This window comes from Leptonychotes weddellii, chromosome 11, assembly GCF_054177405.1.
Source record: "Leptonychotes weddellii isolate Sample4059 chromosome 11, ASM5417740v2, whole genome shotgun sequence".
In the NCBI taxonomy this organism is placed as follows: Eukaryota; Metazoa; Chordata; class Mammalia; order Carnivora; family Phocidae; genus Leptonychotes; species Leptonychotes weddellii.
In genome coordinates, this window is record NC_138379.1 from 61,545,543 (window position 1) to 61,552,690 (window position 7,148).

Genomic DNA, 7,148 nt, shown 5'->3' on the forward strand with positions numbered 1-7,148 from the left:
TTCCTAATTAATATTTATGTGCACACATTCCAGAGCGTTGCTGTTTGTTTAAGAATACACTATTGCAATATTGCTGGCTACAGCTGTTTTTGCAATAAGAATTCATTGAGCAGCCTAAAATTGACAGATTAATACCCGGGTAATTAAATTTCCTAAGTGGGAAGAGCTATTTCTCTCTCCCTAAAAAATAAACGAAACAAGTATAGTAACAATTATAGGTGGACAAATACCAAAAATTCTAAAATGGCGAAAGGAGTTTGGGGAATCAGAAAGTATGTTAAGTTTTACTCTTCTAAGAGCTGTCACAAGGTGAAGCCTTACCAGATTATAAGGTCTTGTTCCTAGGGGAAGATGGGGCAGGTGTCTATGGGAAAGCAAAGCCATTTGCAGGAGGCAGCATTTGTGTTGGTAGTAAATGCTGGATGTCTTTACAATGACTTTGTTTTGACAGCTCTACAATGATGAATCACATCTAGTGCAGCCCCTAATCAGGAAGTTTCATTCATACCAATGGGTCATGTGAGCTTGTCCTTGCAGACCGCCAGTTTTAATGCAGTGGCAAAGAATCCGGAAGAGTCAGGAGTGCCCCCTGGAGCGCAATACCCCTAATACAGCACAGTTAAACTGCACTTGATCCCCTCACCACTACCCAACACCACCCCCGGCCACATAAGTGGGGAATCCAGTTGCAGTTTACAGTGAAGGCCCTAGAGTGACCCCAGATCCTTCTCCAAACAATAACCCCTCCAGTTTTCTGCTGGCAGGCTAGATTTGGCTGCAATCCTGAACCAAATTCTAGCATTTTTTATTTAGCATTTATATAAAATGTACTACCTTCCAAGTGCTTTGCAGTCATTGATTAGTTATTAGCCAGCTTGTGATAGATGAGTATGCGGTTCCTAAATTATACTCTGCACCAAATAAAGCAGTAGGTGTCTCTCTCCTTTCCTCCCCTCTCCCTTCCTGCCTTTCTCTCTCTTTCCATCACCCCCTCCCTCTTTCCCGACCCTCAAAGCTCCACCACCAGTCCATCCTAATCATTCAGGTCAGGGTCTTGGTCCTGTGAGGAGCTCTCCATCCTGCTAACATGGGAGCTCTGTGACCATCTCCATTCAGCTGCTCCCTGATGCTACACAGTAAAGTCCCTTTTCATCACCAGCTCTGTCAGTCACACTAAATCAGTAAATCATTTCTCTTGTCAGAGGTTTCAGCTTGGCCTCCCCTGCCCTGCTAGACTGATAGTTGGGAACAAATAGTGCTCTAACCGCCTGTTTATTAATAAAACATTTGCCTCCTCTAACACAAGCAGTAAGTAATCTGAAGTGACATTGCTGTTATGTTCCCAGTTATTTTTCAGCACCACTGAGAAATGCATATATTTATCTCTGTTTTGGGAAGCTCGAATTTACACCTTCGGTTTTTTGTTAAAGGCACTCGTCTTTCCTTTGTAGTTTGCCCGCCTTTCTCAGCTGCCTGTTTCGGTTTGTGTAATGTCTATAGGTACCTGTCGCTGGGGAGACTTGAGGCAAGCCAAAGAGAAACATTGGGCATTCTGAAATCCTGCCAAAGGCACTGTGCCACCTTTCACTCCCTGTTCGAACAGGATTTCTTAGTCACATCGAGGTGCCAAATCCTAGTCAAGGTATTATTTTGTTATGTACCCTGAATGATCCTTGATCTACTTTTACTCTTTGTCTAAAAATTGGTTTAGTACCGATTACAGTTGCTTACAGCAATACCAAAGGAGCCTACTGGCTCCAACCCCCTCCTCTGGGCTCAGCATAAGTGGTCTTAGTACTGTGTCAGGTACAACCCACCTTTGCTCACCCATGTCCTCCTCCAGGCTTCCTCCCCGACCCCCCGCCCAGTTGGGCCTAATACCAAAATTCATTACTTTTTACTGAATTGTCAGGCTTTAATTTTTCCCCTCTTTTGCTAGATAATGCCAAGAGTTTAATTCAGGGAAGCATTCCTGCAGTATTCCCACTGACTCCAATTAACGGGCATCCATAAGGGTCTTACTTTCTGGCATCCTGACTAATTGCTTATGCCAGTTTCCACTTAACCAGGCCAAAGAAACAAAACAAAGAACAAACAACAACAACAACAAATCCTTATCATAAGGGAAGCTTCATCAATGCTTTCTGTTTGAGGTTTTTAGCATATTGAAGCTTCTGAATGCTCTTTTCCCAAGATTGCAGACCAAAAAGATCATCCTTAAAGCAGAGATCAGTTGCATCCATATTACTTCCAATAATACATGCATTAGCAATGCTGCCCACTAATTAGCCAGGACTGTACAGCAAGAGCACATCTTGTTGCTTCAACTGCACACCAAGTAGGCATCTCTGCTCCTCTGACAAAACTGATTAACCTTTATCTCCCGATTTAAGAATCTAGAATGATGTTACAAACAATTACCTCTTGAATCAATCATGATTAGTCCATTTGTGTGCAGTGCAACACCACCTCCAAGTTCTGGTGTTTTAGCATATTTATTAATTTTCTAAAAAAATTTATTGAGTGTTCACCATCTTCAGGAATGGAATAGATGCTGGAAATAACACAAAATTTATGAAGCAAAACTATTATGTGGTCTAACGGTAAGTTTATGGAAATAAAAAAAGAGGGGTGGTAGGCAGAATAATGTCCCCCAAATGTTTATATCCTAATCTCAGGAACTTGCAAAGATATTATCTTACATGGCAAAAGGGACTTTGCAGATAGGATTATGAACTTTGAGGTACAGAGTTTATCTTGGGCCCACCTACTTACACGAGTCCTTAAAAACTGAGAACCTTTCTGAAATGTAGAGAGAAAAAGACATGATAATGGAAACAGGGTAAGAGAGATGCTGGGTTGCTAGCTTTGAAGATGAATAAAGGGGACCACAAGTCAAGGAATGTAGGTAGTCTCTAGAAACTGGAAAAGGCAAGGAAACCAGTTCTCCCCCAGAGCCTCCAAGAAAGTTAAGAAGCTCTGTAGATACCTTAATTTTTAGCTCAATGGGGCCCATTGTTGGATTCCTGACCTAATGTAAGATAACAAATGGTGTTGTTTTAAGCCACTAAGTTTGTGTAGTGTGTTATCACAGCACTGGAAAGTAGCATAGGAGTTTGTCTGTGTTAAAGTAGAGCTGTGCCACTGTAGCTGTGTGATTGGAGCACATGACTTAACCTTCTTAGTGACTCAGTTTATCTGTTTATTGAATATAAGAATACCTACTTTACAGATTAATCATGAGAAAAATGGTAAGATGAAGCAGGTGAGTCTTCTGCCCCATGCCAGAAAGCAATGGGAAGTCAGTAAATAGTTGCTGAATATACTGTTGATACATAACTCTAAAAGTTATTTATACCAAGTCATCGGGGTTTAATGCAACATCCTGCTGAGTAGACTAAGAACCCCAGGTCAAAGTAGGCAGCAGAGATGTAGAGATAACAGAGAAGTGGGAGAAGAGGACCCTACGTGAGTCCAGTAGAGATTATTCAGCATTCTTCCTGATTAAATCCTGTTGTTGCTTTTCTTATTTTACTGAAGGTCCTAGGGTGTTCTGTTGCTTGAGCTAGGGGCACTAGTATGAGAGCTTCCAGTTCACATTCAGCTGCATTCCTGAGTACTCAGCACAGTTAAAGCACATTTCTAGCTACATTGTGGTTAATGATTTCTTTCCACTCACATCAGTTTTGACCAACCGTGGAGATGCAATAGAGGCAGCATCCCAAACGCAGAATCACATAGTAAACAAAGAGCTCTGGATCTCTCAATAACCCATAAGTGTCTCCCAATATTGGTTGACCACCTCACATAGCTACAGCAGAGATAAAATGATATCAAAGTTTGAGCATGACTTTGGATTACAGACTTCCAAATAACCAGAAAGCTTTGAAGCTGGCAAAGATCTTGGGGTTTAACCTCCATGAAAAAGGGGAGAGGTTCATGATTGTTCAGAGGAAACTGGTGAGTCTCTAAAAGGTGTAAGATGGTGGTAATGTTGATCAGGGCTATCTCTATGGGTAATTTGAAGGTTAACAGTTTAAACGTCAGAAAGTTCATAGCCTTTAGGTACCTATGAAAGTCATATTTTACTAAAGTTGTCCCAGATGGAATATATTACTTATTAGGAATAAGAAGTGGAACATTTAACAGGAGAAATGTTAGAGATAATACAGTGGAACATTTAACAGGAGAAATGTTAGAGATAATACAGAAAACATTCCTGAATGATTAAGAGTATCAGACAAGATGACATCTAAGATAACTTCCAAAGCTAAAATTTTACATGTATCTCAGCCATTTGAGCATCTATACCCAGAAGAGAGCCGATACAAATAAAAAGGTTTAAACTAGTGAGATATTTTCTTAAGGATCAACATGCAACTCTAAGTAGCCTTTGTAACTCTCTGCTGGTTTAATGTTAAATCCTAGAAGTAAAAGGTAGCTAACATCCTGATGCCTTAGCACATGCAAAAGTTGTAACAAAAATGTTTATTTCAAGCTCTGTTGGAAAGAGAGGAAAATAATCAATATTGGCCAAATAAAGCAGTACACATTTGTTGGAGAAACACTATCACATGGGCTGGAAAATAAACTGTTTAAGGGAGAATGAACAAATTTTGCTTTTTGTAAGTGATATTAATTATGCAGCTCAAATGCTTCAAGCGTGTACTTTCTCTTTAGACCAAAAATCTTTGCACACTGTCTTCTGTGACCTTCACAAAAGAACTGTTCTGGAATTTCCTCTCCCTAAAGTTCCCATGCTTCCTGTATAGAAATAAAAGTCTTATAATTCCATTTCTTCCATCTCTTCTTCTCACTCAAACTTTTTATGCAATTTCCTAATCTGGAAAATCATTTCTTTTTCCTAATGGCAAGGTATTACAAATCTTTATAACCTTGCTTACCATATGTCAACTTCCAAGATTAATATAAAAATGCCTATAGCTGAATTATTTGAGTTCTTAATTCTTTCTATAAATGTTAAAATGTTCATTCAAAATAGCCTATGAATAAATTATATTAGTCAATGTATAATTCAAGTTCCAAAACTAAGAGCTTTCACTGCCTTCCTTGCTTATAATTAGACCCTTGAAAATGTGTACAGGTTTGTCAGAGGGATTTGCAGGGCATCGTCTTTAGACAGATTTCCCTGTGTTCCTTTGACCCAGACCCTCTGCCCTGCTGGCTGGGCACCACTGACTACCTTTGTTGCCAACAGCCCCTGTGGGCTTACTGCACGGTGTGCACAGCTGTCCTCGCTGCTTACTCAGGAGACATGATACAGCCATTCCTTGTTTATGTGGCTCCAACTACAGAACATGCCCTTGCCCTTTATCTCACAAAAGAGGAAAGATCCTCCTGTAACTCTTAATGAAGCTTAGTGGATGGTCCAGGAATAAAGGGAGGGCAGCAAGTAAGACACAGAATGAGTTACAACAAACTGCATGCACGATTCCAGACAATCCCAGTGTTTCTTAAAGGGCCATCTCCCTGCCCCGCCCCCCCCCGCCCCCCCGCCAAGGCTGCCTCCCTGTAACCAAGTGCAGTTTCCCATCCCCATTGCCAGAAAGGCTCAGGTCATCTCTCTGGCTCAGTATCTCGACCAAACTATCTCTCAGCCCCAGGGAAAGGAAAAAACTTTGTTCTCTTATTTCATCACAAAACCTGGCTCCTGAGTCCTCATTTCCCATGTAAAAATTCACTTCCTTTTCGAGTGATTAACAATAGATACAGTTTGGTCCTTTGGAATGCCAAAGAAAGTCACACAATAATCTCAAATCTGCACATTTACCAAGGTATTTATTATCATGCTTTAACTATATTATTTAAATTATTACCCTATTGGGATGTGTGTTGCCCTAATATCCATCTGGTTCTTTTCAGTCTCTCTGCGTTATTGATTCGAAGACATCGAACCTCTAATGTCATTCATATCACACAGGGTCATCTTGATACATGAGTAGAGATCTGGGTATAACATGGATTATCCCCAGTTTGTGACCAAACTGAGTGTAGAAATCATTTTGGGCTTCACAATTTTGCCAACAAAAGTATTAGTATTCCTTTTAGTAATATTAAGAGAAATGTCAAATGGTTTAAAATTATTCTATCTGTACAATTTCAATCACATGTATGTTTTTATGCTAAAACTCTTCGATGTAAAATTGAGATTCAGAAATTCTATGGGTTGTTAGACAAAAACAAGTGGCCAAAGTACAAGGCTAGTTTTTTGGTCATAAGACTGAATAAGTTGGCTTCTAAAATTCAGCAGATTTTTAAAGTCATTATTCAGCAGCATATATCAGAGCCAAATGGAAAAATGGAAAGGGACTTAATAATTTGATGACAGCCAAGGGTAGACAACTTTACATAGGCTATCTCATTTAATCGTGACAAACAACCTGAAAGGTAAGCATTGTTATTCCCATTTAATAAGTAAGAAAGGTGAGACTCACAAAGCATATGTGACCCTAGCAGTGTCATGATAGTAGTAAGTAGAAACTTCCGGAATTTTACTCAACTCTCTTTGGCAGCAGGGCCTGGGCCATTAACAAAAACCTAGTAAGACATGAACTTTAAATGAGATCTATTGCAGAGGGTAATGAATTTAAACTTCTTGTGAAACCATTTTTTTTTCCTTTGAGAAACATCCATTGTCAGGTTAGGTATAAATAACTTATGCTCCCACGTGACTTGGTTAATATGGAATAGCCTATTGGCTCCAGCTGCCTAAATGGTGGTGTGGGCTCTCTTCTCAAAATGAGATGAATTGATTACAAAAAATTTTGTTTTATAAATCAACTCTGGTGAAAAAAGAACCTATTATTTCCAGGTGTCCTGACAAGTGACTAGAATTTATAACAAATTACAAATACTATACACTTACTAAGAGTTCCTACTTTGGCTCATAAATCCCGCAAGGTACCTATTTGCGAGGTATATATGAATGACATTTATGATTTGAATGTTACAAGTGAGGAATGTGTCCTTGAGAGACATTATACATCTTCTAAGTAACGAAGCTGAGGATTAAATCAGCTTTATCTGATTCCGTGTTCAGTGCACTTTCCACTGTACCTTACAGAATCAGAAGGTTCAAGTACCATTTAAAATGTGCTATGACTGAGAATAGGAGTTGTGTAAATGTG